Consider the following 22788-nt stretch of genomic DNA (forward strand, 5'->3'; position numbering starts at 1 on the left):
AAACAATGGTGTGCTTTGACAGGTGTTATTATAATCGTTTGGCATTCTCCATAGTCACATACCTTTCACAATGTATATTTTCACAAATTACTAAGTTTTCAGTATAAATATCATAATTCATCTAAAAAAAACGATGTAAAGAAATCAAGCCATGATAGATAGCCATTGGCCATAACACTGTATCGAAATGACTGATGGTAAAATGTCACTAGGAATCAGGAGGGAAATCTTCCTCCAGCAATTTTAGGAGTTATTCTTTTCACGTGATATTTTTGATCAGACCAAATTAAAATGACCTTATAAAACAAGTTTGCAATGTCACTGTATTTTACATAAATTAATCCTGGCTGTTTTATATATAGTTGTCTTAATGTGATTAAGAGAATGTGAAATTATTGAATGTGGAAACTCATAATTTTAGTTGTGAATGTATTTGATTCAGGCCTGTGCTTTCAGTTTAAGCTAGGTAGAATTTCAGTGAATTAGGGATTGACGAGGGAAGGTTTAATCAGATTCAGATTCCAATGAAATTCTACTCATGGCCATTGGAACTTTCAGTGGGGAAGAAAGACTACCACAGTAATGGGCCTGTCCCACTTAGGCGACTTTTTAGGCGATTGCAGGAGACTATGCAGTCGACACATGGTCGCCACATGTTCGCGGGTGGTTGCCGGGCAGTCGCCATCGCGGTCGTGAGGAGTTCCCGCATTCTGGGAACTAGTCGCGGCCTCATTATGTTGAAAAATTAGCGGCAACTAGAATGAAGCCGCCTTGGAGAGTAGCGAGAATTCTCGAGCTGTTGGTGGGTCGCCAGGAGGTCCTAGTGGGTTGCCAGGAGGTCGAAGGTTCTCGGAGGATCTCGTAGGTTGTAGCCGGTGCTGACCAGTAAATTTCATTGGCTCATTGGGAAAAAAAAGGTAAGCAGTAGTTTTCAGAACCAAGGATAACCAACCGGTAATGTCAAATGTCCGCCGAGGTTCACAGCCATGTATCACTGACTACTTAAAAGTTGTCTCCACTCCTTCTCCCCCCTTCTCCTCCCTTGTCCCCCCTCTCGCCCCCTCTCCCCCCTCTTTTAAAGGACATACCATACACTGTGATTTAGCCATCTTTTTATAGCGCCAACCTTCCTGTTCATCTCAGTGTGTGTCTGTTTCACCTTGGTTTTGCACCGTGTGAATTTTTTAGACAGTGCTCCCCCCGCTTGCCCTGTCCCCCGCCTGCATAACGGGCTGAAGGAAGCGATGTGTTTGAAACCAGGCACCACTCATCACCTGGCCAATACCATACCTATGGTGAAGCATGGTGGTGGCAGCATCATGCTGTGGGGATGTTTTCAGCAACAGAAACTGGGAAACTAGTCAGGATCGAGGGAAAGAGGAACGGAGCAATGTACAGGGAGATCCTTGATGAAAACCTGCTCCAGAGCATTCAAGGCCTCAGACTGGGGCAGATGTTCACTGTCCAACAGGACAATGACCCTAAGCACACAGCCAAGACAATGCAGGAGTGGCTTTGTGACAAGTCTGTGAATGTCCTTGAGTGGCCCAGCCAGAGCCCGAAATTGAACGAATATCTCTGGAGGGCCGATCGAATATCTCTGGAGGGATCTGAAAATAGCAGTGCATCGAAGCTCCCCATCCAACTGACAGAGCTTGAGAGGTTCTGCAGAGAAGAATGGGAGAAATTACCCAAATGCAGGTGTGCCAAGCTTGTAGCGTCATACCCAAGAAGAGTTGAGGCTGTAATCGCTGCCAAAGGTGCCTCAACAAAGTGCTGAGTGAAAGGTCTGAATCCTTATGTGATATTTCAATTCATTTTTAATGACTTTGCAAAAAGTTTCTAAACACCTGTTTTTGCTTTTTTATTCCGGGGTATTGTGCATAGATTGATGATAAAAAAAAGAATTTAATCCATTACATAAGGCTGCAATGCAACAAAATGTGGAAAAGTGAAGGGGTCTGAATACTTTCTAAATGCACTATATTTCACACATAATTTTATACACCTCTATAAGATCAACTCTCATCCTCCTGCGCTCCACGGAATAGAATCCCAGCCTGTTCAACTTTGAAAGCACATCAGCGCCTCTACTTCCTGAGAAGATTACGGAGAGTCGGTATGTCAAGGAGGACTCTCTCTAACTTCTACAGGTGCACAATAGAGAGCATGATGACTGGTTGCATCATGGCTTGGTCCAGCAACTTGAGTGCCTCGGAGCGAAAAAGACTACAAAAAGTAGTAAACACTGCCCAGTCCATCATCGGCTTTGACCTCCCTACCATCGAGGAGATCTATCGCAATCGCTGCCTCAAAAAGGCTGGCAGCATCATCAAGGACCCACATCATCCTGTCCACACACTCATCTCCCCTCTATCTTCAGGTAGAAGGTACAGGAACCTGAAGACTGCAACATCCAGGTTCAGAAGCAGCTTCTTCCCCACAGCCATCAGGCTATTGAACTCAACTCAAACAAAACTGAACATTAATAGCCCATTATCTGTTTATTTGCACTTTATCTGTTTTATTTATTCATGTGTGTATATATTTATACAATGGTATATGGACACACTGATCTGTTCTGTATTCATGCCTTCTATATTCTGTTGTGCTGAAGCAAAGCAAGAATTTCATTGTCCTATCTGGGACACATTACAATAGACTCTCTTGAATCTTGAATCTTGTAAAACTTCTCTGCACCCTTTACAACTTGACAACATCTTTCTTATAACATGGTGCCCAGAACTGAACACAATACTCTAAATGTGGCCTCAACCTCTCCCAAGATCAACAAAATCACCCAAGTTCTACACTCAATATTCTGACTGATGAAGGCCAATGTGCCAATAGCCTTTTTGACCACCCCATCTACCTGTGAAGCCACCTTCAAGGAACCATGCACCTGCATTCCTCGATCCCTCTGCTCTACACCACTTCCCCGAGCCCTACCATTTACTGTGTAGGTCCTGTCCATGTCAGCCTTTCCAAAATGCAACACCTCACATTTCCCTGAATAAAATTCCACCAACCATTCCTTAACCCACCTGGCCAACTGATCAAAATCCTGCTGCAATTTTGAATAACCATTTTCACTATCTGCAATACCACTTCATGCAGAAGGTTGTTTTTCTCCAATGTACATGTGTCTGCAGCATTAGATCAGTCTCATTTCATGTATTTATGCCTGGAAGCAGTCTTCATTTGGAAGAATTATTCACATCTAACTTTTTCGAGTCAATAAGATTGTAAACCTGATTTTTAAAATACCAGGACTTTCCTAATCTGTGAGCAGGGAGATAATTCATTTAAAGGTGTAACAGTCCAGAAATGTTACAGCCCTACCAAATCATCAGAGCTGGTTGTAATGAATTGCCATTTAACTTCCCTCTCCATGTAAAATCATTGAGGCTCATTTCTGTGCAGAGCTGACTGCTGAATTGTGTTAGAAAGCTAATCGATCTGGCTGACTACAATTTTATGATCCTATCTAACGAAAAGGATGAGCTGATGGTAAATAAAATGAGATGAATGAGTGCCTTCTATATTTGATGATGTAGAAACACAGGTTGTGGAATGCAGACAGTGAGTCACTGATTGGTATAATATTTGGACAGGTATATCAGCTTTACAGCAGTTTTGGAAAACTAAGTTTAACCTTTGCCTCTCTGAGCTGAGTTTTCCTTTAATCTATAATTAAAGCTTTTTAATTTTGACTTTACAGGGACCCTGGGTTCGATTCTGACTATGAGTGCTGTCTGCACAGAGACAGTGCTGTCTGCATGTTCTCCCCGTGACCCCATGGGTTTCCTCCAACTTCCTTCCACATCCCAAAGACATGTGGGTTTGTAGGTTAATTGGCCTCTGTTAATCAAAAGTATCAAAGGTATTTTATTGATCACATTCACATACACCGAAGTGTAATGAAGTGAAATGCTTTTTGCCATTTTGCAGCACACAAAGAAAGAATACAGACATAACACCAATGAGAGTCTTAAACACAAAGAACATCCCCCCACAATGGCTCCCACCATGAGGGAAGGCACAAAGTCCAGTCCCCAACCCCAGTTCACCCATAGTCGGGCCTATTGAGGCCTCCACAGTTGCCTCTACGGAGGCCCGATGTTCCTGGCCGTTCTCGCCGGGTGGTGGTGCTCCGGCGTCAGGAGAGTCTTCACAACGGCATGGGAACCCTGGAACGGCCGCCTCCGTACTGGAGGCCGCGGCTTCCGAAGCCGACAAGGCCGCGCCGGTTGGAGCTCCACAACTGGCGATCTCGTCGCGAGATCCCAGGCTCCCGGTGTAAAGTTCGGCGCCGCCGCCCGCAGCTGATCGCTCCACAGTCCCGCAGCTCCGCGATGTTGTTCCCGGCGGTCCCAGCTCACCGGAGCTTCAGCGCGACGACCCAGGCAAGACATCGCCCGCTCCACGATAGCGCTCCAGCGCTGTGCCGCCGCCGAAGCCGAGGTTCTGGGCGGTCCGCGACAGGAAACGCCGCTCCAGGCCCGCTGGTAGGCCGCGAGGACGGGTCGAAGCTGCAGCCCGGAGAAAAGCTGCCTCTCCGACCAGGTAGGGACCCTGAAAGGCAGTTTCCCCCTCCCCCCCCCCCACCCCCCACACAAAAAAGTCTAGACCTCCAAACAAAACACTTTAACTAACTAAAAATAAAAATAAAACGGTGAAAAGACAGACAACTGCTGACAGGGCAGCCGTGCACAGGACAGCGCCCCCTACTTGCCACAGATTGCACATCTAATTGTAGCTAGTTTGTAGGAAAAACCAGTATATGGGTGATCATTGATTGGCATGGACCCAATGGGCCAAAGGGGCTGTTTTCACACTGTCTCTCTAGACTAAAAAAAATTTACCAATGGCTCAAAAGAGACTATTTTGAAATTGCTTTTCATTTATTCATCATTGGGGATTTCGGGACACTTCGGACTGGGTTAGCATTCATTGCACATCTCTAATTGCCCTTAAGAAGGGGTGGTGAGCCATCCTCTTCCGCTACTGCAGCAATGATGAAGTTGGTCCCATGGCATGACTGGGAAGGGAGATTCAGGATTTTGATGCAGTAAATCCTGATTGAGTGCATAAAATCCATGAGAGGAATAGATCAGGTGGACGCGCGGAGTCTCTTGCTCAGAGTATGGGAATTGAGGACCAGAGGGCATAGGTTTATGGTGAAGGGGAAAAGATTTTATAGGAATCTGAAGGGTGGTGGGTGTATGGAATGAGCTGCTGGAGGAGGTAGTTGAGGTAGCATTTGACTATCGCAACATTTGAGAAGCAATTATGCAGGTACATGGATAGGACAAGTTTAGAGAGATATGGGCCAAATGCAGACAAGTGGGACTAGTGTAGACGGGTCATGTTGGTTGGTGTGGGGAAATTGGGCCAAAGGGCTTGTTTCCACAATGTATGACTCTGTGACTCTATTGAAGAAGGACTGAAATGTTTTTCTAAGTCTGGAATGTGTTTAATTTTGAAGGGAATCTTCACTTGGCCTGCTGGGATTGCAAAGTGATTTTGAAGTAGATGAGAGTGCATTTTGTTGTTGGTACACACTGTAGCCAGAGTGCACTTGTTGTGGGCGGTTAGAAAATTTATGCTGGTGGATGAAATGCCTTCAGGTAGGCTGTCTTGGCCTGGATGGTGTCAAACGTTTTGTACCTTGTGGCTGGTGGAAAGGCCTTGGATGTCAGGAGGTGTGTCACTTGCCACAGAATACATAGCCTCTCACCTGCTTATGTAGCCACAGTTTTTATTTTTAGTTTAGTTTAGAGATACAGCACAAAACCAGACCCTTCAGTCCATCAAGTCCACACCAACCAGCGATCCCGTATACTAACTCTATCCAACACACTAGGGACAATTTACAATCTTTATCGAAGCCAATTAACCTACAAACCTGAACTTCTATGGAGTGTGGGAGGAAACGGGAGGACCTGGAGAAAACCCACACAGTCACGGGGAGAATGTACAAACTCGTGCAGACAGCATCCGTAGTCAGGATTGAACTCGGATTTCTGGCGCTGTAAGGCAGCAACTCTACCACTGCACCACTATGCAGCCCTTATATAGTCATAGAGTCATAGAGCCATAGAGTGATACAGATTTTTGTGTGAAAAAGTTACCCCTCAGAAAATCCTTTACCCTTCACCTTAAACCTAGGTCCTCTGGTCCTCGATTCACCTACTCTGGGCAAGAGGCACTGTGCATCTATCCAAACTGTTCCTCTCATAATTTTATACACTTGCACTCCAAGGAATAGAGTCCCAGCCTACTCAACCTCTTCCTAAAGCCCAGACCCTCTAATCCTGGCAACATCCTCATAAATGTACTCTTTCCAGCTTAACAACATCTTTCCTACACCATGGTGCCCAGAACTGGTCACAATACTCTAAATGTGGCCTCACCAACATCTTATACATTGCAAGATGACCTCCCAACTATAGTCAATACTCTGACTGATGAAGGTCAATGTGCCAAAAGCCTTTTTGACCACCCTATCTACCTGTGACTCCACCTTCAAGGAACCATGCACCTGCACTCCTAGACCCCTCTGCTCCACAACACTCCCCAGAGGCATAGCATTCATTGTGTAGGTTCTGCCTATGTTAGATATACCAAATTGCAACACCTTGCATTACTCTGTATTAAACTCCTTCAACCATCCCTTAGCACACCTGGCCAACTGATCAAGATCCGGCTGCAATTTTTCACAACCATATTCATTCTCTGCAAAACTACCCACTTTTGTATCATCAGCATCAACTGGTTGGTCCAGTTGAGTTTCTGGCCAATGGTGACCCTCATGATTTTGATGATGCGGTGTCTGCAAAGTCAACGCAATTCTCAGTCAAGGATGAGTGAATAGGCTCTTTCTTTCATTATTGATAATCATTGTGTGCTATCTTTGTGATGCAAATGTTATCATGTATGTAATGTATATCAGCCCAAGCCTAAATTCTGTTTACATTCTCCTATGCACAGGTTTGTGCTGTTCCATAGAACAGAGAAGATTCAGCTGTACAGCACAGGAACGAGCCCTTCAGCCCACACTGTTTATATTGATAGAAAATAGAAAATGAGAGGAATAGATTGGTAGAGACACAGTCTTGCCCAGAGTAGGGGAATCGAGGACCAGAGGACATAAGTTCAAGGTGAAGCGGAAAAGGTTTAGTAGGAATCTGAGGGGTAACTTTTTCACACAAAGGGTGGTGGGTGTATGGAACCAGCTGCCAGATGAGGTAGTTGAGGTTGGGACTATCCCAACGTTTAAGAAACAGTTAGACAGGTTAGAATAGAATGCCTTTTATTGTCATTCAAACAGACAGGGTTTGAAAGAAATTTCATTCCTACAGTCATGACATTACAAAAAAACACAAGACACACACTTAACACAATTTACACAAACATCCATCACAGTGAATCTCCAACACCTCCTCACTGTGATGGAAGACAAAAGTCTTATCTCTTACCTTTGTTCTTCTCCCGCGGTCCAGCAGTCCAACTGCAGCGTCGAGGCGAATGGGGCTCACGATGTTAAAGTACCCTGGCGGGCGATGGTAAGTCCTGTGGCCATTTAAGCCGCACCAGGCGATGTTATGGCCTGCTCCGAGTCATTTAAACCCCGCAATTCCGGCGGGAGAGGTTGCCGTTGGGGGAGCTCCGAAAAGCTATCTACCACCAGGGACCTGCGAGCTCCCGATGTTCCTGTCAACCGGGCCTGCGGCCGGAACCTCCGAAGCTCCGAAGTCGGTTTGCAACCGCGCGCCACCACAGCTCTCCCCGCCCCAAAATCGGCCAGCTCCGCGATGGCGAGTCCGCAGGCTCCGCGACTGGAGCCCTCAGGTTGGTTTCAGTTGGAGGCCACCGCCGGCTCCACGATGTTAGGCCTAATGACACCGGAGACCCAACAGCGAAAAAGACAGGTCCCCGTACAGGGAAGAGATTAAATGGTTCCCACATATACACAGCTAAAAAATAATAAAAATTAGAAACAAAAACATCCATCTAACGAGACAAGACAGATGGACTGCAGTCGAGCCGCTGCCGTTGGGCGCCACCACTTCGCAGGTTAGGACAGGTTTGGAGGGATATGGACCAAGTGCAGGCAGGTTGGACGAAGGTACCTGGGACATGTTGGCCGGTGTGGGTAAGTTGGGCTGAAGGGCCTGTTTCCACACTGTATGACTCCATAGCTCCATGACTCTATGATCATGATGCCAAGCTAAACTGATCCCATCTGCCTATACATGATTCATGTTCCTCTATTCCCTGCAGTGCCATGAGCCTATGCAAAACCCTCTTAAACACCACCATCATATCTGCCTCCACCACAACTCCTGGCAATGCATTCCAGGCCCCCACCACCATCTGTGCACAAAACTTGCTCTGCACATCTCCATTAAACCTTCCCCCTCTCACCGTATAGCTATTCCTTCCAGTGTTGGACGTATATACCCTGGGAAAAAGGTTCTGAATGTCTACCCTATCTATACCTCTCATAATTGTATTTACTACTACCAGGTCTCCCGTCAACCCCTGATGTTTCTCTTTCTGAGGACTAGCAAATTGAATTAAACTATGTTCCATCAACTGTGAGGCAGCAGGAGCTGATAAGGCCTAGGACACCACCTTGAGGACTTCCTGAAAGTGAGGTTGTGAGGCTGGTCTGATTGGCCTGCATCAAGCACAAACATCTAGGTCGAAGGGTCGAAGGGCCGAATGGCCTACTCCTGCACCTACTCCTACTCCTGCACCTACTCCTGCACCTAATTTCTATGTTTCTATCTAGGAATGATTCAAACTCCTGCATTGTTTACCCATTGATGCTCCTGAATGCAATACGTTGCCTTTATGTCAGGAGTAGTTAATCTCACCTCACCTCTGGAATTTACAGTAAGTTCAAGACTGAGATGATGTCCGGAGCTGAGCAGGCCTGGAAATTGCATAATGGGCACGGGGAGGAGGTTATAAATAAGTGCTGCTTCATAGTGCAGTTGAAGACAGCCTCCACAAGTTTGTTGTTGATTGAGAGTAGACTTATTGGGCGATAATTAGCTGATTTGGGTTTTCCCTGTTCTCTGTGAACAAGACAACCTGGGCAATTTTGCACATTTTCTGGTCAATATCAATATTGGCATTGTACTGGAACAGCTTGGTGAGAGGCAAAGCAAAGCTGGGATATCATCTGCATTCAGTACTGTGAGCTGTTTCCTGATATCTCATGCAATGAAACATCTGGCTATAATGGTGCAAACTTCTGGATGAAGCTAAGTTGAATCAGCACTTCTGGATGAACATGACTTCAACCATTTCAGCCTAGTCTGAAGTAGAGAGTGTGTCTCAACCCCCCCCCCCCCTGTTCAATTAATGTGGACATCTAACTTCACGCCACTCACTCGACTTCCGCGTGAGTGGCGTGAAGTTTCTGGTTTGGTCGCTTCTGGTTTGGTCGCGCTCGCCGCATGCTGGTGGGACCGGCCCTGTACGGGGATCACTCGACCTCCATGTGGCCCCCGCTTCCGGTTTGGTCGCGCTTGCCGCATGCAGGTCGCATGCTCGTGGGACAGGCCCTTTAGTAGGTGAGTGTGAGCACTTGCCCCAAGTGACACTGGCACTTTCCATTCTTATGACGTTCCCAAGTGACAATCTTTTCATAGATTGCAGACATCCTGGATTTTTGAAGCCCATGTGTTTGTGTAGGAAGGAACTGTGTTATGTTTGTGTAGGAAGGAATTGCAGATGCTGGTTGAAACTGAAGAGAGACACAAAAAGCTGGAGTACCTCAGCGGGTCAGTCAGCATCTCTGGAGAAAAGGAATAGGTGACGTTTCAGGTCGAGATCCTTCTTCAGACCTGCAGTTAAATCTGAATCTGATCAGATTCTAGATCAGATTTGAGGAAGGGCCTCAACCCGAAAAGTGACCTATTCCTTTTCTCCAGAGGTGCTACTCTAGTATCTTGTTACTGTTACTGGATTGACTTATATTAAACATTTAGGTGCGTTATTTTCATCATAGTACAATCATTTAAACAATATTTTTGCTGAATACATTTTGTATTGGATGGACAATTTTCTGAGCCTCAGCTCGTAGTGTGAGTATCAATAATTTTCTGCAACGTGAAGACTCAGAAATACGCTGAAAACCTTTGGATTGACATCCAGGCGCAGCAGAATGTTTTGATTTCCCCTGAGCAACGAGTTCTATCAAAGAAACTTCCTCACAAATAATGCGCAGAGGACTAATAAATATATAATTGTATGGTAGATTGCCAACCATGTGTAATGGCCTGACATACAAAGCACACTGGAACTTAATGTAATGTTTTGATATATTTATCAATCTGGACAGCACGTTCAACGCCACATGACTCATTTTAAGGTGCCAAAAGCAAGCAAAGGAAAACAAATCAATAATATGATTTTTGTCATTAAATTCCATTTTCTGAAAATGACAGAAAGCAAGCTTCAGTCTTTGGGAAATTGAGGCAATTTATGCCAGCTACACAACATCAAAAAACACATGTTATTTTTTAATGTGAATGTTTTTTTATAAAAAGCAAATCGGAATTGATCTTTCATTCCATTTGTGCATTTCATTTCATAATGTATGTCAGATACCAGAATGCTTTTACTGACAGAGAAACTCTCTGTACATGCTATCATGTCATAAATGTGCAGTTTCAGGAGAATCCAACCATAACAGCAGCAAAGAACACAAAGTGCTGGAGTAACCCAGTGGGTTAGGCATCATCTATGGAGAACACGGAGAGGTGACATTTCGGACCAAGTTCCCTTTTCAGACTCAGTCTGGGATGGGAAGATGGGTGGAGAGAGGGTGTGAGGGAAGGGAAGGGGGGGATGGTGATGGATGTGGTTGTGGATGGTAGATTACTTTGCTTCTATGAAAGAATGAGTGAAGGAAGTCTAAAGAAGGGTCCCGACCTAAAGCATCACCCATCCATGTTCTCAAGAGATGCCGCCCAATCTGATGAGTTACTCCAACACTCTGTGTCTTTTTTTGTAAATCAGCATCTGCAGTTCCTTGTATCCATAACTGCATCAAAGTTGTGCTGAAAAGATGCTGACCGCATATTGCCCACAGCCCTGTCCCACATGTCCTGACACATGCAAGAGTTTGGCCATAGGTTAGATCATGACACCAGCAGTGCTCCAGTGCGGTTGCCTTTCCTTGAGGAAGGGAGAAATCAGTCAGGCTTTTGCTGAAGAGTGTGAAAACCAGCCAATTTGATAGTTCACAAGTCATCGGAGTAGAATTAGGCCATTTGGCCCATTGAGTCTACTCCGCCATTCAATCATGGCTGATCTCTGCCTCCTAATCCCATTTTCCTGTCTTATCCCCATAACCCTTGACATCCATTCTAATCTAGAATTTGTGTATATCTGCCTAAAAAATATCCACTGACTTGGCATCCACAGCCCTCTGTAGCAATGGGTTCCACAGATTAACTTCCCTCTGACTAAAGAAGTTCCTTCTCACCTCCTTTCTAAAAGAGTGCCCTTAAATCTATTCTGAGGCTGACCTCTGGTTCTAGACTCTCCTACTAGTGGAAACATCCTTTCCACATCCACTATATCTATGCTTTTCATTACTCTATGTTTCAATGATGTCCCCCATCAACCTTCTAAACCTCCAGCAACTAGAGGCCCAGTGCTGTCAAACGCTCATCAGTTTCAGGAATGGGAGGAAGGAAAAGGAATTTGGCAGAATTGGCACAGAAGGCTGTGAAGGCCAAGTTCATGGATATTTTTAAGGTGGAGTTTGACCAATTCTTGATCAGAATGGGAGTCAGGGGTTATGGGGTGAACGCAGGTGAATGGGGTTGGGATGGAAAGATAGAGCAGCCATGAATGAATGGCAGAGTAGACTTGAGGGGCCGAATGGCTTAATTCTGCTCCTATCACTAAGGACATGAAAATATTAGAAAAACTCTTTCACCATCTACAACCTCCCAACCCCTTCTCTCACTCCATCCACCCTCCCATCCCAGTGACTTAATCTTGATCTTGCATTCAAACAATTTCTAATATGACTCCACTGGCTCTAAATGGAAGATGTCATTTTGGGAGTGCACAGTTATGCTGGCCTATTTGTGGTAAGCCTAGAATGTGGCAAAGACACATCAGATCTTGAAAGGAACGTTGGATAATACCCCAAAACCATCAGAAACCATTCATTAAACCTTGCCATCTGGATGCAATAGGGTTAATTTTATGACTAGTGAGTGCTGGATTTGTGCAACTTCCGAGAAGGCAGACACAAAATGCTGGAGTAACTCAGCGTCTCTGGAGAGAAGGAATGGGTGATGTTTCGGGTCGAGATCCGCTACCTGTCCCACTGAGTTACTCCAGCTTTTTGTGTCTTTCTTCAGTTTAAACCAGCATCTGCAGTTCCTTCCTGCAGATTTTCTACCATTGACCCAGGTACAGTAACTGGTCCAAGGGGACTAAGAACCCCAGTGATCATTTGTTTGTGGTTTCCACTTCCATTTGATCTGCTATATTGTTGTAGCTTCAATGTTTTGAACCTAACAGGGTTTGCTTTGAATCTCTGCAGTTCCCTCACATACATTGCTCATCTCTAACAATGTTAGCATTGAGATTGTGAGAAGCTTTCCCAGCTATTTGAGAAAATATTTTGGTTTCACTGTTGGAGTGAAGTTGAACAGGAGAGGAACCAGATCCTGTTGTAACCTTAGGCAACCTTCTTCACTGTTCACTGCACTGCCAATTTTACTTCGGAGTCACGTGAGTGACTACGTGAAGAAGGCCATCATCCCACCTGGCGCGTCATTACGTTGACTCGCTTTGCGCCAACGAGCCGACTGGCGGCAGCATTTGCCCTGTCCAGCGGTAAGTTTAAACCAACAAGGTCTGAAGAAGGGTCTCGACCTGAAACATCACCCATTCCTCCTCTCCAGAGATGCTGCCTGTCCTGCTGAGTTACTTAAACATTTGTGACTATTTCTGTGGTACATTACTGGTTAATCTCATCTGATCTGAAAGGCGACCCTCCCCTACCACCCTCTGCAAATTGAATTCCTCATAGACCATGGCCTGTTACATTGCCCCCCTCTCTGCTTTAGGTAGAAGCAGCTAGCCACCACAGCAAACATTTTGGATCCATTCTGTGCGCATGGCACAATATGACAAATGAGAAAAGCTCTTGGCTCCAAAGACAAAATACGATCAATGTTGTTGGCATTATACCCTGCAGAAAGCGGCAACATTTCAATTGCCATTTGCAGCTGTATCTTTTGGCACTGTGCTTGAATTGCCCTAATTTCACTCAGAGTTAAATGCCACAGTTATTAGTCACAAAATTAACCAATGGTTGTATTCACTGCAAGAGTTAAGAGTACAGGAGACCAAATGGAAGCGGAAACCACAGACAAATTCTCATTGGAGATTTTAGTCCCCCTTGAACCAGTTACCTGGCTCAATGGCAGAAAATCTGCACTGCCTTCTTGGAAGTTGCCCAAAACCAGCAGGCAGAATTAAATCTATTGCGTCCAGATGGCGAGTTAAATGAATGGCTGCTGGTGTATTTTGGCTATTCTCCAATATTCCTTTTCATGATAATGCATGTGACAGGGCTTACCATGACAACCCATGGGTACAGCAGCCCCTGAAACTGTGACTTTATCCCATATGGTGTGTCTGTGCTCACAGTATTGCCTACTGAACACAAGGCCTATCCAGTAACCTGCCCACAAGCCCAGACTGAATACAGTTGATTAATCTAACGTTACACTTTTTTTTTACCTCTAATGATGGCCTCACAGCCACTTTGGTAGCTATGCCCACTTGCTAGCGTTTATGACAGCAAGCCATGAAGGTCAGTAATCCTGTGCTTCCTGTCAAAAGGGGACTGGATCAAAAATACATGGTTGCATCCGTTTCTTTGACCAGCTTTTCCTTGGGCTGCAATCCTCTTCTGTAAAGATTGATTTGTTGGATTTACACTAACGCTTTCTTAACTCATCCTTAGCTTTGTTTCGAAGTTGTCCATCGACTTTAATTTGTATGGCTACAGCAAGATAACAGATCAAACAGTTCAGAAACTCTAGGAGCAGAGTTAGGCCATTTGGCCCATTCAATCATGACTGATCTATCTTTCCCTCTCAACCCCATTCTCCTGCCTTCTCCCCATAACCTCTGACACCCTTATTAAACAGGAATCTGTCAATCTCTGTCAAATTATGGCCTTCCCTTGTGTTTGAAATAGTGCAAAGGGCAATATTTTTCTGGGTGTATGAGACCATGATTTTGGTGAATATGACTGCAAGTGAATTTTGTGTTATGTGAAATGTATTGCTTGCTGAGCCCTTCAATGGAATTATCAATATGGCCATACAGTTCAGCCCTTGGATGCAAGAAAACCTCTGACTGTGCCACCCTATGGGGCCTGTCCCACTAACGTGACTTTTCAGCGACTGTCTTCGACCTTCAAGCTCGAGGGCACTCGCCTGAAAAACCTCGAGCTGGATCGACTGTCAGCGATGAGGCCACACGCACACGCACACACGCACACACACACCGCAAAGGTGGGGGCCAGGGAAAGCCGGGGAGCGCTGTCTGAAATTCACACCTGCAATGAACAGGAAGGTAAAAGACGGCTGGCACAGTTATGGTAAGTCCTTTAGAGAGCATGAAGGGGGGGGGGGGATGGGGTGGGGGCAGGAGAGAAGGGAAGAGATGGGGAGAGATGGGGAGAGATGGGGAGAGATGGGGAGAGATGGGGAGAGAAGGAGTGGAGACACTTTTAAGAAGCCAGAAAACTTTTAAGAAAGTTTAGCGGGCATTTAACATTACCGGTCGGTTTACTTACCTTTTTTTCTCAACGAGCTTTACCTTTGACTACCTTTGAATACCTTTGATTGCCTTCGACTACCTACGATAGCATTACAACCTACTATGACCTACCTCGACTAAACCTACGAGTAAAAAAAATATCGATTTTTTTCCATGGCGACCTTATTTTACTCGCGGGCACTTTTCAGTTGAAAAAAATGGCACGACCTAGCTGAGGCCTCGAATACGCGGGGACTACTCTCAAGCATGAAGGAGAGGTACAAAGACCTCCTAGGGCCTCGTGTCGACCATGTTGCGAGTATGAGTCGAGGGCAAACTCTTCTAAACTCGCGAATTAGGTCGCTGTAATGGAACAGGCCCTTATGCCTCCTCTTGAAACCAAACCTTATAGAGATTGCAGCAGATGACCTAGGAAAAACTTTCAAGACGATAAGGTAAAGCACCATCGGGTGTGTAAAACGTATCTTCAGACAACTGAATCATAACACTATTCTATTACACAGTGTTCAATAATGATCCCAGGTTCCTGTTCTCGCAGAGAACATAAGGGCATCCTGTAATTTAGTTTAGTTTAGTTTAATTTAGAGATACTGCGCGGAAACAGACCATTAGGCCCGCCGGGTCCGCGCCGACCACATATTAACACTATCCCACACCCACTAGGGACAATTTTTACATTTACCAAGCCCATTAACCTCCATACCTGTGTGCCTTTTGAGTGTGGGAGGAAACCGAAGATCTCAGAGAAAACCAATACAGGTCATGGGGAGAACGTACAAATTCCATACAGACAACACTGTAGTCAGGATCAAACCCAGGCCTCTGGTGCTGCATTTGCTGTAAGGCAGCAGCTCTACCGCTGCTCCACCGTGCCGCCCATGTGTAAGAATCCAAATTTTCTGGCATGTTTCGATGTGTCCCTTTGAAAAATTTTTACATATTTCAAAAATGTATATTACATTCTTGAGATTGGTTTTGGATTGAGTTTATGTTTAGTCTATTGTTACGTGTACCGAGGTACAGTGAAAAGCGTTTGTTGCGTGCTCACCAGTCAGCAAAAAGACACTACAAGATTACAATCGAGCCATCCACAGATACATGATAAAGGGAATAACGTGAATAATGTTTAGTACAAGATAAAGCCCAGTAAAGTATGATCAAAAAGTTGTTTGATGAATTTCTGCACTCTGGGTTGATTGATTTGGTTTGAATACTTTAAAGTAGTTTCTAAGGAGCTGCGGACATCACGGTTGAGCATGCTGAATACCTTCACAATGACTGGTAAATATGTCCCTGCTGTTAATGTCTGCAGGTTAGATTCCAGCAGATGGCTCAAATCAGTCAATGCCTTTCTGGCAACATTCCCAGATCATTTGGCTTAGACCCGTGCATATGGGTGGACTAGTCAAGCACCCGTGCATGATTAGTCCAGCTCTGATGTTTGCAAACCTGCTCTGCATCTTTCCTGACACCTTTTGTGACACAAAATATCAAGAAACCAATCTTAAGAATGTCATTTACATTTTCAAAATATATAAAAATGCAGCTTCAAATGCACACGTGCCAGAAAATGTCTGCCTTTTGTAGATTGGGAAATTAGAAATCTCACCCTAAGATAAATGGTATTTATTCAGTGAAGATCTTAAATGCCCTGGAAAATCAAGTACCACACTAAACCAGTGAAAGTAAATCTCTCTGAATTTCTGGCTTTTCTACATGGATATAACATCACCACAATCTATCATACTTCCTGCAGAATTATTATTTGGAAGCAATTCCAGTAAATTCTACATCTTCCTTTGGAGATCTCACACACTAGGTTAGTCTTGTTAAGTATGTTGATGAAAGTGTGTAATGTGAATAGTTAATAGTGTAATGGGACATACTTAACACGACAGCAATTCACTAAATGTAACATGATCTATGTTTCTGACTCGTATACCTTGACCCATTCTTTGGTCTTGGGGTGATTTACCAAATTAACTATACCTCAACAATGTTGTCCCCTTCACATCCTGTGTATCGAGATTTTAATTTTGTCTATCGTCTATTTCCAACAAAGATATTTATTGATTTAGAATTACTATGAAGAAAATGTATTTGTGGTGTGAAATAATTTTATTTACAGTATCAAAAAAATGTTTTTGTAAAATGCATGCATGTTGTTTGAGCATGATAAGACTAGATTAGGTTAAAGGGGGATAAGAGGGAATTTATGTACAGACAACAGATGGCATTGTGAAACAGGGAGCCACAGTCTCTCTCTCTCCCTCGCTGTTCTATTTTCATTGCAGCTTTAATCTTCGAAGATCAGCAGTAGTATTTCTGTACCAGAGGAAAACAACTTAAATCCTCCTCATTTATCAACTGACACCAAGAAAGAAGGTACTTCAGAATCAATCATTTTCATTAGTTTAAGCTTCCTCATTAAGTAGAGATTGCAAAGGGTCATTAAAAAAAACATGCATGTTTTTCACTAAATATTTTTGTTGAGGTCAGCAGTGACTTGCTGCCACATTGTCCCTGCCCGTCTGTGACAATTACAGCAGTTTATGCCTTTATGCCTGGGATGTATAGTAACAACAATATTTCATGTAGGTGCTGATATGGTATTTGAGATAAATATCAAATTACAATTTGAAAAATCAGTCTGAAGAGTTAAAACCAACTGAACAAGACAGATTGTAGGTTGTAAGAATATGGAGAAGATTTAAATAAATAGTGAGTGATTAAATAAAGTTACATTTTGATTGTGAATGCCTGAAGGTTGGGAAAGAAAGACTGGGAAAATAAAGGGGTGGCAAAGATGTTTCTGAATTTAGGTAGGTCAATTATGTTAGGTATATAAAATGGCTCACAAAATGGAAGATAACAAACCACCACATGAAAGATTAGAGCTATTTTAATCAGGAGAACATTAAAACATTCCTTAAAATGGGATTGAACTCCCTATAATTAAGGATTATAGCTGTTGAACCGCGGGCGATGAGAGTCATTTTAGGAGATTGTACAATAGGCAGGAACTTTGTGCTCTGGCTGTACATTGGAGTAAATGATTCCCAATGTGATTCATTTCTGAAAGACATTTAAATGAATTATTTCCTGGAATCAATGGATGAAAGAAGACTCAATTCATTCATCCAAGAAGAGGTTGATTATCACTGACCAGCAGAGGGCACTAATCTAGTGAAGAAGCCCTAGCCTTTTTGAGGCACTTATTTCTCATTAATTTGGCATGTGAACTCAGAGGTGAGAAACAAGCCTGCCAAGACAGTACATCATGTCCAAATCAAGTCAGTAACTAGTCACACTTACACTGATCCTGCAGTCAGTAGCAATATACTAAAAAAAACATGCAGAATGTAATCTGGATAATTAAAATTATTGATTTTCATAGTTAAACCACTCACGACTGCATCAAATTGACAAATTACATTCAAATGCTTGGCTTGTACAAAATCACTTTCAACAGGATATTCAAAACAGCTTTAAAACAAATTAAGTACTTTCCAAGTGCAATCATAGATGTGCGTAAATCAATGCACGAACTATAAAACCCAAGAGTTACGCACAATAAATCAGTAAGTTAGTTATCTATTATTGGTTTCCAAATTTCTATTGGATACTGTTATTCTTTCAGCTAAAAATAATTTTCGAATATAATGCATATTAAATATATGTCTCTTTAAACTTAAAGCAAAAAAAAGTACAGATGGAAATCTGAGATGAAGACTCAGATGATGCAGTTGTATAAGACGTTGGTGGGACCGCATTTAGAGTATTGGGTTCACTTCTGGGCACTATGTTATAAGACATATATTGTCAAGCTTGAAAGGGTTCAAAGAAGATTTGTTGAGAATGTTGCCAGGACGAGAGGGTCCTTGGAGCACAGGAGGATGAGGGGTGATCTTATAGAGGTGTATAAAATCATGAGAGGAATCTTATAGAGGTGTATAAAATCATGAGAGGAATAAATCGGGTAGATCCACAGAATATCTTGCCCAGAGTAGGGGAATCGAGGGCCAGAGGACATAGGTTCAAGGTGAAGGGCAAATGATTTAATAGGAATCTGAGGGGTAACTTTTTAACAGTTTAGGCTGGCACTATCCCAACATTTATGAAACAGTTAAGCAGGTGCATGGATAGGACAAGTTTGGAGGGATATAGACCAAGCACAGGCAGGTGGGACTAGTGTAGCTGGGACATGTTGGCCTGTGTGGGAAAGTTGGCCTAAAGGGCTTGTTTCCACACTGTACCACTCTATGACCCTATGACAGAAATTGCTGGGTATACTCAGCTGGTCAGACAGCGTCTGTGGATGCTTTAAATCATTTAACCACATGGGCCCCTCATCTGAAACTGATTTTTTTGCCTTTTTGAAATATAATCTTTGCTTCTGGCTTCATGCAATGATACACCATTTTTCTATTTTGTCTTTTTCAAAATTCTTCAATTGGGAAAATTTTTCCTGCATCTAGCTTGTCCAGTCCTTATAAAAGGGCTGGACAAGCTAGATGCAGGAACAATGTTCCCAATGTTGGACGAGTCCAGAACCAGGGGCCACAGTCTTAGAATAAAGGGGAGGTCATTTAAGACTGAGGTGAGAAAAAACTTTTTCACCCAGAGAGTTGTGAATTTATGGAATTCCCTGCCACAGAGTGCAATGGAGGCCAAATCACTGGATGGATTTAAGAGAGGGTTAGATAGAGTTCTAGGGGCTAGTGGAGTCAAGGGATATGGAGAAAAGGCAGGCACGGGTTATTGGGGACGATCAGCCATGATCACAATGAATGGCGGTGCTGGCTTGAAGGGCCGAATGGCCTCCTCCTGCACCTATTTTCTATGTTTCTATGTTTCTAAAACTTAATGTCATAAGCATTCTTTCTTGGAGCGTATATTAATAGACTTCTGCCTGTGCTCAACTTTTAAATATGTTGATAAGCTGATGCATGCATACGAAATGCAAAGCAGACTGGGAATTGTTTGCATCATTCCGAGTACTCCTTGTACACTTCAGGCTGCCTTGGAAAAGCTGCCAACATAATCAAAGGCATCCTATCCTGGTAATTCCTTCTTCTCCCTGCTTCCATCTGGCAGAAGATACAGAGAAGCTTGAAAATGCGCACCACCAGATGCAGGAATGTTTTTTCCCCTCCATTGTCAGGCTTCTGAATGGTCCTTCCATAAGCTAGGGTAGTTTAGAGATATAGCGCGGAAACAGGCCCTTTCGGCCCACCGGGCCCGCGCCGACCAGCGATTCCTGCACATCAACATTATCCTACACCCACTAGGGACATTTTTCTTTTACAATTATTAAGCCAATTAACCTACAAACCTCTACGTCTTTGGAGTGTGGGAGGAAACCGAAGATCTCGGAGAAGACCCACGCTGGTCACGGGGAGAACGTATAAACACCGTACAGACAGCACCCATAGTCAGGATCGAGCCCTGGTCTCCGGCGCTGCATTCGCTGTAAAGCAACAACTGTACCGCTGCGCCACCGGGCCACCCTACTGTTTGTCAGATCTGTTTGATTCACCTCTACCCCTTTGAGGACATGGGACTTTGTCCAAGGAACTGATGCAATATAAATTGCTACAATGCTGAGAGCTACAGGTATATGCTGCACTCTGTATCTTTCCCTTGGTTCCATCATACTGAAGATAGTCACAAAAACCTGGAATAACTCAGTGGATCAGGCAGCATCTCTGGAGAAAAGGAATGGGTAACGTTTTGGGTCGAGACCCGTTTGAACTTATGTACGGCATTTCTGATCTGTTTGAATAGCATGCAAAATAAAGCTTTTCACTGTACCTCAATACATGTGGCAATAATAAACGTAAACCTACAGCCAAACAAGGTGCTGGGGCTCATCAGAGGGGTGGTCCAGGCACCCATACCACTCAAGAAGACTCTGATTAACTTTCCTGCAAAGCTTTAATGATGAGGCTGATAAAGATGGCCAGTGAGACAGTTGTCAGGCCTGCCTGCCAGTAGCATGAAGTTTCAAGGAGTGTTGAGGAGCCCTCTTATCCTCTCGAGCAAGGTTTGGCAGATTGAGGAGAGCTGGGCCTTCCCTCTGGAGACCATGCACTACCTCTGTGCCGAGACTCATTGATAATCCCATCACACACCACTTGATGCTTCAGGTGGCGGACAGAGCCAGCGCAAAATCTGTGAGCTCCTCTGCACTGATCCAGCTGGAGGTCTGGACCCAGCCACATGAGAACAACTTGAAGATGGAAGGAAACAGCGATGCACCACCTGGGAACAGCTTGATGGCTTGCAGTAAGAGAGGCGCCGTTCATGAGCAGATTGCTGCCCTCAGCGGACACAGACATGCCCCTTTGGGAGCAATTCATGTGGAACGAAAGGGACACTTGCACAAGCAATTCACTGCTCTGCAGGAGCTGTGAGATCTCACGTGTCAGTAGATTATTCTCCTGCAGGAGCAGAGATAGGGTGCAGGATATATCTCCTGGAGGAATAGAGGCAGGCAGTACCCCGTTCATGCTTTCTTCTCATATCCCTGGATTCCATTAGCCATAAGAGCTGTATCTAATTCTCTCTTGAAAACATCCAGTAAATTGGCCTCCATTGCCTTCTGTAATTCCACAGATTCACAACTCTTTGGGTGAAAACGTTTTTCCTTATCTCAGTCCTAAATGGCCTACCCCTTATTCTTAAACTGTGACCCCTGGTTCTGGACTCCCCCAACACCAGGAACATTTTTCCTGCATCTAGCCTGTCCAATCCCTTAAGAATTTTACATGTTTCTATAAGATAGCCTCTCATCCTTCTAAATTCCAGTGAATACTAGACCAGATTCAGATTCAGATTCAGATTCAGATTCTCATTCACATTCACATTTATTGTTACATGCACCAATTAAGGTACAGTGATATTTGAGTTACTAAGCAGCCATACATTTAAAAGAACACAACACAATTAAAAAGAACGATAGAATTTAACATAAACATCCACCACAGTGATCACTGTGATGGAAGGCAATAAAATTCAGTCAGTCTTCCTCCTTTTGTTCACCCATGTTTGGGGCCTTGACCCTCCGTAGCCGCTGCTACAGACAGCCTGATGTACAGGCCCTTTCGTCGGGATGATCGAAGCTCCGACGTCAGGATGGATGGCACACACTCGGTGGCTTGCAATGCCCGTATCGGCCACTTTCTTACTGGTGCCGCGGCTTCTCGATGTTATAGGCCGCAGGCAGACCAGCAGTCGGAGCTCTTCTCCGACAATCCCTGGCAAGGGATCCCTGGCTCCGGGATGGTAAGTCCGCTCTACGCCTGCTGCTAGAAGCTCCGCAGACCATGGCTTCACGATGCTAAAGTCAGCAGGCCGGCGGTTGGAGTCTTTCATCTGGCTCCATGATGGAAGTCCGTGCTGCGCCTGCTGCTGAAGCTCTGGGCCGGTCTCCGGGAGGGAGGGCGAAAATGCGACTAGGAGAAAAGTCGCATTCCGCTGCGGTAAATGACTGGAAATGGTTTCCCCCTTCTCCCCCACCACCCCACCCCCCCCCCCACATAAAAACATACCGAGAAACATTAACACGTACATTTAGACATACTAAAAAAAAAAAAAAACGTTGAAAAGACTGACAAACTGCTGGCGAGGCTGCCGCGTGCGGCGCCACACGATGACGATGAGCAAGTGGGACCAATTGGGTCCCGTCCCCTCAACGGGCGGCTGCGAGGGGGGGGGGGGTGGCCTGTCACACAGGAGGCCTGGTCCCCCAATGCAATCAGTTCCCCAATGCAATATTGCACCACTAACCCGTAGCACCCACGAGAGGCTGAATATAAGCCCAGTCGATCAATTCTTTCATCATATGCATTCTCTTTTAGTTTTACCCTGTCTTTGACTGCTCGTCAGCCACGGTCGCCTCTTTCTCCCCCTAGAACCTTTCTTCCTGTTTGGAATGAAAAG

This window comes from Amblyraja radiata, chromosome 4 (assembly GCF_010909765.2).
Source record: "Amblyraja radiata isolate CabotCenter1 chromosome 4, sAmbRad1.1.pri, whole genome shotgun sequence".
Taxonomy (NCBI): domain Eukaryota; kingdom Metazoa; phylum Chordata; class Chondrichthyes; order Rajiformes; family Rajidae; genus Amblyraja; species Amblyraja radiata.